Below are 12,630 nucleotides of genomic sequence, written 5' to 3'. Positions count from 1 at the left end.
GTTTCTAGGTCATCAGGGGCCAGTGTTATAGCCATTTAAATTGCAGATGAATCAGCAGAGTGATTCATTGATTTGTCGAAGAATATTCATATTCTGTATTTGTATTCGTTGATTCATTAACCTTGATGAATAACGGATCAAAATGAATCACAATTTTTTTTTATTTGTCCCCATCTCTACTTAGCACCAACAGGATTTCAGCCAGTGTTACAAAGGCCTCTTTCTGGAGGACAGAAACCTTTGTTGGCTCTGCTTTTCAAATCCCAACTGCTTCTCCAAGCCAGAGGAGTTGTGAAATTAACCATATCAGGTAAGCAACAGGGTCTAGCCATTTTTCATGGGTAGGTTTTGTAACATTGTATATTTAAATAGTTACTCAAGCAGCTACATGTCCATCTCTTCACGTTCTAAAAATAAACTATTGAGAGACAATTCCAAAAGCATTCTAGGCAAAGATTAATAATGTGCCATGGGCATTACCGGCAAGTGCCTCAGACAGTTGTATCATCATTCATACACATCTTTTGCGCTTGTCCTTGTTAAAACTGGGGGTGGGGAAGCTGTCAAGCATTCCCCCTCCACCTGTGACTATCGCTGCTATTAAAACTTGAACCTGAATGGAACAGAGGTCATGGCAACTATACGAAAACTGAATACTATGTACAAGCACATTCAGAGCTTTGGAGCACAACTATAAAATCATACTCAAAGTCACTCAAATATTATCTTAACAACATATAAAACTTCTGTATGGCCAAAGAGATGGCATATATTTATTTCAGACCTTGGAAAAATTAACTTTTTGGACTAAATGTCCCAGAATTCACCAGTCAACGTATCCAGAGTTATTTTTTATATGTTTTCAAAATAAATTGTCTCTCAAGTAAGTTTTCCAAATTAATCTCAGAGTTCCCTTAAAAAAACATTTTGTTTAAAAAAATTATTTTAAAGAACAATTATGAACTGCACCAATTGAAGGTAAAAGTACCCTGGCTAAAAATACCCTACATTAGTCACAAGAACTGGAGGATATCTGGAATGTACATGTAGGAGGAAGAGCCCCAGCAAGGCATGTTACCCAGTCAAGGAGTCAGGTATGAGTTAGAAATATTTAAATTCAGGTCAGATCAGTTAGAACCACTGATCTGTCTGGGGTGGGCCATTCTGGATTTGTGGGAGGAAAATACTCTTTGATGTGCAGCTTTGAACAAGGAACATCAGCTTGGAAATCAGAAGATCCTAAGTAAAATACATAGATGGTTTATTTTTAGACCATGACACTAGGGCAGAGAGGAGTGGCCTTGCGTTAGCTCTGTCAGGTTAAAAATAAACATTATAACTGGGTTCTTAGTACTCAGCAGTATTTCTCTTCTTCCTTGAAGCAGAAACTCTTTCCATAATTAGGGTTAATTTTTAAATAACTCAAGTGGCAAGAGTGTTTGTGCAGTATTGGGCAATGGTCATCACAGCCACTTTTCATGGATCTGTTAGAGCGAATCCTTGGTACTCTAAGGGCAGGTAACATGTACAATTGTAGTGGCATCTAATGGATAAACAATGGCAGAACAGCTTTCAAAGAGGGTCACTTAGTACTTTTACAGCTATCTATAGTTTTGCTTGAGGCAAAGTTTTAGTATTTTTCAAGCATCTACCATTTATACTAGGCTAATGCAGTTGTGACAGATGACACCATTTGTCTTCCCAGAATAGTATCCATGTCTGCTTTCTATTAGTGTAGTTTAGCAATGCTGCCTTTCAGTAGGTAAGAGGAGTCTTACTCTAGCATAGAACTGAAGGCAGGTTTCAAAGTGATGTCCCTAGGAAACATTGTTAGAAAATGCTAATGTCCTTAACCTTGTTAACACATTTCAGGCAAGGGGAAGCATAATTAAAAAGTGAGAGCTTTATTGCAATTTTATATATATATATATATATATATATATATATATATATATATATATATATATATATATATATATATATATATATATATATATATATATATATATATATATATATATATATATATATATATATATATATATATATATATATATATATATATATATATATATATATATATATATATATATATATATATATATATATATATATATATATATATATATATATATATATATATATATATATATATATAAAACCCAGTCTTTTCTGTCTAGTTGTGATTGTGGATTCCGTCCTGATGTTGCCTGGCAACTTCAAGCTTGTTATTTGTCTTCCCAGACCATTAGCATGGCAGAACAAGTTGTGGTGGCTTATCCTTTGGAAGAAGGGCCAGTTTCAGCAGTAAGCCTGAGATGAAGGTGGGGAGGGAAGGTGGACGTGGTGAAACAAGATACTGTTTCTGGCAAACACAGCAGCCTAGGGTTGGTGATGTTCCCTAGGAGCAGTCACGGAAAACATGTCTTTTAAATCAGCCATTCTCAATGGGTCTGGTCCATAGGATCCCCTGGGGGGGGGGGCTGCCACATATGAAGGAGGTCACAGACTGCAAGCAATTTTTCACACACGACCTTATAAGGTTTATTATACAATTTATACAATCCTGATTCTGCCTATATTTCTTTCATACAGTAGGACTGCTATATCAGTGGGGTCAGTACCCACAATTTCATTTATCCACTGCCTGAAACTATTAAACAAAACCCTACAGAAACACACATTTCTAAGATGGATTACTAGAACTGGCCACTAGAGGGAATCATAGACTATGCTATATACCAGGGATTCTACCTGTTTCCCTGAAAATATGACCTAACCTGAAAATAAGCCCTAGTCTGATTTTTCAGGATGCTCGTAATATAAGCCCTACCCCAAAAATAAGCCCTAGTTAAGTCAAAGCCCGCCCTCCACCATTGTGCAACAACCAGCAGAAGATGACATGACTGTCTTTGAATAAACATAGATTGTACATGAAAAAAAAAATAAAGCATCCCTGAAAATAAGCCCTAATGCCTTTTTTTGGAGCAAAATTAATATAAGACTCTATCTTATTTTCAGGGAAAATTACCACTTTTTCTAGCATCCACAGGGTGGGGGGAACTTGGAACCAGTTCCCACAGATACCACCAGCCCTACTGTATTTTGTTTATGGTTGTGGCCCCATTAAGGTTAATAATAGCTGCTTCAAATCAATAATCAAGTTGGGACGCATAACAAAATGTTGCAGTATCCCTCCAGTTTCCAGGCAGCTTGAATTAGCCTGAACATGACCGTTCTGTTTAGGGCTTGGACATGACAGAATGTCTCAAGAGGAGAAAAAGGGAAAAGGATAACTCTTTTCTTTATATTCCTGAAACTTTCCCTTCCTGTGCCATATAGTGCTACAGGAACTCTGTTTGTGACAGTCTGACAGCCGCAAATCTGAGTACTTAATTGCTTTATTGCAGGATGTGGAAAATTCTGGAGAGTGGGAAAGGGGAAAAGGTGTGCATTTTAGTAAAGATACAGTTGTTGTTTTTTAAAGTCACACTAGTAGAGCTATTTGGAAGGACTCGTAGGCAGCAGCTACTCTACATGGCTAATTAGAGTCAACATCATGTAACTGGACCGAAAAGGAAAAATAAGTCCTTATGCGGTCTTCTGTAAAATCAAAAGCAAGGTTTAGTTTTCACTACCTACAAGCAGATTCCGCACATATGTAGATGCAAGTTAAGTTCAAGGAATTAACTGACTGTCCTTCAAGTGAGGCATCTTTATGGAAGAAACAGTCTCCAGGAGCTCACATGTGAAAAATCTTTGCTGAATTAAAAATAAGGACAGAGTGAGGGAGAGGGCAAAAGCATGAGAGGAGACTTACATGCTACAGAGTGCCTGAATTAGGATAGATCATCCCCATTAACTATCTGGTTTAATCAGAAAATGAAAGAGGCATGAAAAATAAAAGAACCCACATCAAAAGAATTAAAACAAATTTTATCATACACATTCCTAGTTATTGAGACACCTGCTTTGAGGTGATATTTTAAAACACATTTCCTTGCTATATTATACATGATCTCAGGAGAGGAAATGCTGGCTATATTGTGATCTTGCATGCAATAGTTCCAGGGATGTAAAGGTTTATTCTGTACTGGCCCTTTTGTTGTACATGGAAAAGAGAACCTTTTGAATTTGCCATCTGTGTTTCCCCATTCATGTTTTATGGCACTCCAAAAGCCCTAAAGAACCTTTAAAAATTATTTCAAAAAAGCAGAGGCAAGGCAACAGAGAATCAATTCTATTACAAAAGCAGGCAACAATACTTGAGAAAGAAAAACCATCAGCCGTCACCCACACAGCCTGTACACTGACACAGTCAAAGGTTCACCTCTCTGGCCCGTACCCCCCTCACACACAGAAGCCAACAAAATAGTGCCCACCAGCCCCACCAAAGTATACACCTTTAACGGTATAAATACACAGTAAATTAATCAAATAACAGCTTAGAGGATAATGAAGCAAGGAAAGCGCAAACTCCCCCACAGAGGAAAAAAAATGGTTAAAAAAATTCACATAGCCCTTAACCTCCCACAAAAAAGAAAGAAAGAAAAGAAAAGCTACCAGGAAGGAAAAGGCAAAAGATGGAAGCAAAGCCGTTCTCCAAAACATAGAATACGGGGATATTTGTCTCTTCACCATTACTTCATGCCTTGTTTCTCTTATTTGAGTACAAAAGGCAGCAAAAATAATCCAAGAAAGGAAAGGACCAAAAACAAAACAAAACAAAGAAACAAACAAAAAAGGGGGGAAATTTCCCCAAAGAAATCAAGGGAAATCAAGAGGGAGCATGAAAGAAATACAAAACTTTTGTGTACTTCTCTTATGTAAACATGAATCATTCATGGTTTAGAGGCTGTCTTTTGGCTATTGCCAAAAGTATTTTGGGTCTTTTGCTTACACACACAAAAGGCTCATCCCTATCCGTAACCAAAATACTTGCTTGAAGGGTCACAAAATAGCAATCTTTCTCTCTCCCCCCTCTCTTTTTAAAAAGACATCTCATGGATAATAATTCCAATTGCACGTTTGTAGAGCAGCTGGAGAACAACAAAAGTCAACTTCGGTGCCTATGTTTAATAGAGTATCACACTTTTTTGTAGCATGAAAATTACCAAAACATATTTGATGCCATTTGCTTTGTTCTGGGTTTTTTTTCCATGGGTGGGTGGGAGAGGGGTGATACCAGAATTGTCTGACAGCTTTTGATCTCACTCTTTGACAGGGGAAGCTCCTCTGTCTCAATTGGAAATTGACTGTCAGATCAACTCTTTGTAAAAAAGTGGGGGAGCATCATGTAAAAAACAAGCCCCTCTACCAGATTTCTGATTGTTTTATATTTGCACTTCTTTTGAGTGGAGTTATATGAATGTTGAATATTTACCACCCCTCTTGCTGTCTGAACTTTACTGTTTCAGCCAAATTTGTGCTAGACTCACTGTGGACTTTTTTAAAAAGTGCTTCAAGAATTGGTACATGACTCGATCTCCTAACACAACTGAGCTTGTTTTGAGGAGAAAGAGGCATAGACATGGTTGGATGAAAAGGGCTGAGACTAGAGCAGAGGAGGGGATGGAGGTTGTGTGGTGTCATGAGGCAATGTTGTTCTGTACCATTCCATTCTGGAAGAAAAGAAATACTGGTTATGGATTTGGAAAGTGATAATTTCCACAAAACACCCCTAGTGGTGACGGTAACAAGGGCAAAATGGCCTGCTTTTTTCACCTGTCTGGATGGGTCCTAAACTGCTAATAATTAATTATGTGCAGTTAAATCATTTCAAATTTATGGCAACACTTGCCAAGTTTTCCTGGGTACAAAGTACTCAGAAGTGGTTTACTCATTTCTTCTTCTGGGACTCTGTCACTTTCCCTAGGCTACACAGGCTGGCTCTTCTCTCAGGAGGCATGAAATGAGTAAAGCTTAAGCACCAGGGCTCCTGAAGAAGAGAATGAAAATAAGTGAAATTCAGAGCCATATTGCTGGTATGATTTTATTTTGGCGCAAATATTCTCTCCACTCCTCACCATATTTCAGAGTGGAATAACATCCAAGCAGCAAAACATTTGAGTGAAAAAAAAATATTCCCCACTTAGTTGTTGGCCTTCAGTGGGAAAGTCTTTCAGCTGGCAGTCTTTCGAAAAGTAATGGAGGCGAATTAGAATGGTTTATCAAGTTATAAATTAATCATGAGGTACTTAAGGCATTGCAAATGACCAGAACGATAATATTACAGTCTTTCAGTCATGTCTGAAAAACGTCAGTCTCTGCCCTTGTGTAATTTGTAATTATCCTCGAGCTCTCCAAGATATTAACTGGCAAGAAAATATCAGGAGCCCCGTTTCACAAAAAAAGCCAGCCCGAATAAGAAACAGCTGCAAATTAGGCTCCCCCAATCCACTAATGGCCATTAGTTACCTTAACAGAAAATCATAATTCTGTTTTTACAAATGGAATATTTGTTCTCCTTGGTGATTTAAACTGACATTTATAGCCTTAAAAAAATTTCTCCCCTTAACAGGTATGTAAGGTTTAATTTGAGTCAGGGCTTATCAGAGAATCCCAGAAATATTTTCAGAGCATAATGCTCTTCAACCTGATACATGGAAACTTAAAATAGAGATAAGAGTTTTTAAAACATGCACACAGTGTCAGTTGCTATTTATTAGATCAGTCCTTAGCAAGTTCCTGTATGTCTGGCAATATTAAGAATAATTTTCTGGTCAATGTGCGTAACTACCAACAGACGTCCTTAAGGTCTGGTTTCTCTCACTTAGGGTGTGGTCACATGGAGAAATAGATCACAGTGAGATCTGTTTTCCTGCAATCATAAGTCATACAAGAAATGCATACCAGCCCTAACCTGCTCCATGACCAAGCAGGAGCGTTTTGATCTAGCTGTGGGGCTACTACTTTTGAGGGCTGTTCCTGGTGGACAGAAGGATTGCTTTGAGGGAGAGCTCTCCCTGCAAAGCAACCCTTTCCAGTGCGATCAAATTGCACCTTAGAAGCAGCAAATATATTTGTGTGTGACAGGGAAGGTTCTCTGTCTATTTCAGCAGCAGTGGTAGCTTCCTTTTGATAACGGTGAGTCATTTTAAACTTCCATTTGAATGACTTGTTTTACTTCAGTGCTTCCTTGTTTACTGAACAGTGAAGTCTTTCTGGATGGTGCTCCTCCCGCTGGATTGGGGCAACGGATCTTTTTCCAGACGGCGCGTTTCAGAGAGCGTGGATTCATATGTTTGATTGTACTACCTTCTGCGGATTTGTACTACATGTCTGGAATGCTTTATATTCACGATTAATGGGATTTATGTTTCAATAAACCACCGCACTGGTTTGCCAAATGTTGTAATTGTGTAAAATTAGTTTATGAACCTCAAGCGTACCAGACCCACACTGCCTGGGCCCATGCCTTATGCAGTCTGCATATTATTTGCATAAACTGGTTGAAGTACATATAATCTTATGTATCATCTGCAGAGTTAAAGTTTCATGATTGTAAATCCTGAACAAATCAAGTGCAGATGGGCCTCTTTTTCTTTCCCCTCAGGCTTCAGCCTGTCAACTTTCTTCTCACTTGTATCTTTCTCCTGAACATTTTTCACTACTAGTAGTCATTGAAAACTGTTTATGTAGATACATTGCAGGTACTAAACATGACATTGAACATTAGTCATATGAGCTTCCCTGCTTTGATCACATTTCCTGACAAAATAGGGTTGGCATGTAATTCTGGGCGTCTGGTTGTACCACCTGGAAAAATTTGCTCTGCCAATCAACAGATGCCAGACAGATTGTTCCAGTTTCTGAGGAGACGTTTCAGATAAGAGGGAGTCAGACCAAATAAATGGTTAAATTTGAGCTGGCAAATTCCAGCAGGTAATCATGGGGGGGGGGGGAAATCAAGGAGGGGCGACATATGATCTGACAGACTAAAGCAGTGCTGGATACAAGGGTGTTAAAAACGAAGTGGTGATCATTGTTTTAGGGTGCCCTGGTGTCTAAAAGAGATGCACATGTTATTAAAGATCTTTGCAATTTCTTTAAAGTCACATTCTTGCTTATGTTCAGCCTAATGAAGAGGGCAAATGTGCAAAAAGTTTGGCTGTCTTGGGTCTTTGTTTCTGATTACTTTAAGATTTAACCATAGTTCTTTTGCTGGTACCCAGTTGCTATTGATTTGGTTTTTGTCTTTGATCTTTTTTATGCTGGCACATCATTAAAAAAATCCCTGTTCAAGTTCTGTATTATGCAGTTACTTTTTCCTTGGTATGTTCAACAGGCTAGCTGCATTTACAGAATAAAACTCTCTTTGTTTTTGATAGAGTCCAGGTGTTTATCGCTACAGCTTACTAATGGATTTGACCGCAAAAGTATACATGCAAGAGGCAAACTGAAAAACGAATGGCAAAACTGCTGATTTGATAACCTGAGGCTTGCTTTGCAATAACCAGCCAAGGCACAAAGTGAGTTCTGTAATGGTCTGTATGCTGAATTCCATTCTTAATTCCTGCTCAGAAAAAAAGGGGGGGGATGGTTACAGCTCTATAGACCTTGCCTGGAGGAAAGTCCCACTGAACCCAATGGAGATTGGTCCCAATTAGACATTCATGGCATTGTGCTGTAAATTTGCAGGTTGGTCTCCAAGCTTTGATAGCAACATTTCCAAGCCAAATCTGAGACCTTAGAGTAAGTCCCTGTAATGTCCCAGAGGTGGAACACACACATTCCCCACCCATCCAGATTTGCCTTCCTGCCTGAGGACCTGGAGAACCGTAACAATCACTTGAGACTTTGCCCTGACACCTGACAATGTTAATTCAGACTAGAAATGGGCACAAATTAGAATTTGTAATCAGTAATTTAGTAATTAGTAATTTGTAAAAATTAGTAATTTGTTTTGATTCATGATTTGTCAAGGCTGACAAATCATGAATTATGAATTAATGTTTTTTTCCTGATGAACTGATGAATCAATTTGTCAATTAATTTTTAATTAAAATGCTATAAAATATCTCTTCAAACATCTAGCAGTACCAAATTTGCAAAGAATCTTCCCCTGACTCTCCTCTACAAGCCCTGCAAGTTGGGTGAAGTTTGGGTTTCAAACGTCCAAGTTAAACACCCACAAAATCAGTCTCCCCAGGAAAGTGCCCTTCAGCAGCTGGTTTGGGAAAACCAAATCTTCACCAAACAGGGAGATCTTGTAGAGGAGAGTCAGTAGAAGCTTCTCTATGGTTTTGGTATCTCTAGATGCCTAGGGAAATTTTTCCAGGAGGGGGCTCTTTGTAGGTGTATAACTTGGACATCTGAAACACAGTCTTCATCTGCCTTAGAGGGATTGTAGAGGAGAGTCTGAGGAAGCTTTCCTACAATTTTGGTGTCTCTAGGTGCCCGGGAGGATGTTTTATAGACAAACGAAATGACAAATAAAAAAAATCACTACAAATTCATTGATTTGTATGTGTTGGGGGCATTGATTCATACAAATACAAATCAATGAATTAGTAATTTTTGAACCAATTTGTTGATTATTTTTAAAATTTGCATCCATCTCTAGTTCAGACCTCTGGCTCTTGGCATTTCACTTGCAGCAATAACAGTAGGATGATATTGGGTGCCATGTTTTAGTGCATGGGCTGATGTTTCTGGGAATTACTATACTTTCCAATCTCTTCAGGCAAGGAGGCAATTCTGCTGTCAAATGACTTTGTCAAATTTGTGAAGCGTGCACCCATTTCCAGCTAGTGCCGGGACTCTGCACAAAAGATGTTTTATTATAAGATCCTACCCTCTTCTCACCCACCCCTGTTATCAAGTTTAAACTCTGATGGCAGCAGTCAAGAAGGTCTACAGGATACTCTCTTCTGCTCGCTAACTTTCACAAAGTGACACCACACAAGGGACAATCCCGGAAACTGACTCCTTTTTTCATCAGTTAACCACATCTCACCCAAACACAAAACAGTTGTTAGAGCTGTTTTTTAAAAAGTGTGAACAGCAGTGAGCAGAAGAGGCTGGGCTGGGCTCCTCTCTCCTGTCCTTTTGGTAACAAGTGAAAACCTTTCTCTTCAGACATGCTTTTACTACTTAATTTTAACATGACTATGGTTCCTGTTCTTATATCCATCTAATGTCTTTAGGGGACGTGGTGGCGCTGTGGGCTAAACAGCAGAAGCCTTTGTGTGCTGCAGGGTCAGAAGACCAGCAGTCGTAAGATCATGTGACGGAGTGAGCTCCCGTTGCTTTGTCCCAGCTCCTAGCCAACCTAGCAATTTGGAAGCATGCAAATGCGAGTAGATAAATAGGTACCACCTCGGTGGGAAGGTAAACAGCGTTCCGTGTATAGCTGACCACGTAACAACCGAAACTGTCTTTGGACAAACGCTGGCTCTACGGCTTGGAAACAGGGATGAGCACCGCCCCCTAGAGTTAAAAAAATATTGTTTTATATTCTTAAACTTGTTTTAGATACCAGTTTTAATATTATAATGTTTAATAGTTTTTTAATAGTTTATGTACTGTGTTGCACTATGGGGCAGAATATAATTTAATTTTTTATAATTTCAGTTTTAGCTTTTGTTCCTTGCTGCCCTTCAGCTTCAAATCACTTGCTACACTGAAAAAAAAATGGATTCTTCAGTCAAGGAATCAAAAACACACAGAAAAATACATTTGCAGAGAGAGCCACAGTGACAAACGGTCTATAGCCAGTTCTGTGCTTTCTTGGCCTTCTGTACGGCTGCATAGGGTGACAGTAGGCACAGTGATAGGGGTGAAATTTGTGCCAGCACGAGGTGGGCAGAAGGGAATCCACTGCAGCATTTTTATTTTTCTGGAACTGTTGCTGACACTTTTTTCCTGTGACCTCAGGCTAGAAGCCTATTTCTAGACATCGCCTCATCACAATTCACCAAAGACCTTTCTATAAGGATGGACGGATGGACAGACAGACAGACAGACAGACAGAGAGACAGACAGACAGACAGACAGACAGACAGACAGACAGACAGACAGACAGAGAGAGAGAACCAGAGGATTATGTTAAGCCAGGCACTGTAGATGTTTATTTATGTTTAAAGAACACTGCATAGTTTTCAAGAATTACCACGTAACTGCAGGAAAAAACATTCTCCAAGAGATGACTAGATTTCTGCCCCAGTAATGAGAAAATGCTATGACCCAGAAAAATAACTGCCTCTTCCTCCACCTCAGTACATAACAGAGACTTGTTGAGAATGCTGGAACCAAAGCAAAATAAACATACTCTGCATTGTCTAATGAGCACATGGGCTTTAATGCTGGCCTCTGCAGATAGACCCGAGTCCAAGGAAACAGCAATTTGTGTATCTCCAATACTCAACAGTAGGACTTGTATGGATGCCGAGTATGTGTCAAACAAGATATTTGTGCCAGGAAGTGACAGAGGGATATGAAAATAATCCTCGGAGTGCATCTGTTCTTGTTAGATTTCTGGGTAGCTATTCCAAATACCAATTTTATATATAGGCTCCATTTGATTATGAACAGTCACATTTTTTAAAGGGTGCCATCTCTTTCTGAGGGTACAGCTTGCACCCTCCCAAGTATACAGCTGTATTGCAGACACAGATTAACAGCTGCAGTTTGATCACTGCTGTAAACCTAAACACTTGCACCTGTTGTGAGCTCTGTTCTGTGGCTGCACATTTTGTGGTGCATGGTATTTGAAAAATATAGCCCTCTGGCTCTGCTTTCCCATCTATTTCAATGATGCAAAGTCAACTTGCTTTATTATGGGTGGGAGCTCTTTCTGGCTCAGTCTGATGCTCTGCTACACTAGCAAGTATGTGAAATGGATTGGGACAATTGATCATACGAGTGAAGTATTGTGGACAGAATGGCAGAGGCAATTATGTTGGCCCAGCAGCAGAAATCGATGGTGCTTTGTCAGTGGGTATCAGATATACACAGACTTAGAGTAGGCTCATTGAAATCAGCTGAGACTCAAGGAAGACATGAGTAGCATAAGCATCACTGGCTACATATGGATGCAAATCTCAGTAAAATCTGACCTACAAGTAAGGTCAAAACAGAGGAGCTTAAATCCCATGAAATCAATTGAAGAGAATCTTTTAAAAAAAGTTTAGAAACATTCCAAACTCTGGAAACCTTTTGATGCAAAAAGAACTGATAATAATTACAGTGGTGCCCCGTATAGCGAGGTTAATCCGTTCCGGATTAACCTTCGCTATACGAAAACATCGCTGTGCGGGTAAGTAAAACCTATTGGAACGCATTAAACTTAGTTTAATGCGTTCCAATAAGTGTGCAAACTTACCCCTCCAGCGATGTTTTCGCGTCCGGTGGCCACTCGCTTTGCGACGATTGGGGCTCCGGCGGCCATTTTGGAGCCACCGAACAGCTGATCGGCGGCTCCAAAATGGCCGCGGATGACCCGAAATGCCCCCCCCGCAGCGTTTTCGCGACCTCCGTAAGCAAGGGGAGGGCGCGAAAACGCTGATAGGGGCCATTTCGGGTCATGCGGCAGCCATTTTGGAGCCGCCGATCAGCTGTTCGGCGGCTCCAAAATGGCCACCGGAGCCCCAATCGTCGCAAAGCGAGTGCGGCGATTGGGGCTGATCC

General features: G+C 39.7%; 1 long non-coding RNA gene across 1 annotated transcript; it reads left to right on the top strand.

Annotated features, from left to right (window-relative positions):
- The first annotated feature begins 5,551 nt into the window (after positions 1-5,551).
- LOC144585969 (uncharacterized) lies at positions 5,552-11,549 on the top strand. Its single transcript, XR_013540621.1, has 2 exons — positions 5,552-7,086; positions 8,331-11,549. It is a non-coding gene; the product is annotated as an uncharacterized LOC144585969 (long non-coding RNA).
- The last annotated feature ends 1,081 nt before the right edge of the window (positions 11,550-12,630 follow it).

The sequence above is a fragment of the Pogona vitticeps genome, chromosome 1 (genome assembly GCF_051106095.1).
Source record: "Pogona vitticeps strain Pit_001003342236 chromosome 1, PviZW2.1, whole genome shotgun sequence".
NCBI classification, from domain to species: domain Eukaryota; kingdom Metazoa; phylum Chordata; class Lepidosauria; order Squamata; family Agamidae; genus Pogona; species Pogona vitticeps.
This window is presented reverse-complemented; position numbering and strand designations above follow the sequence as displayed.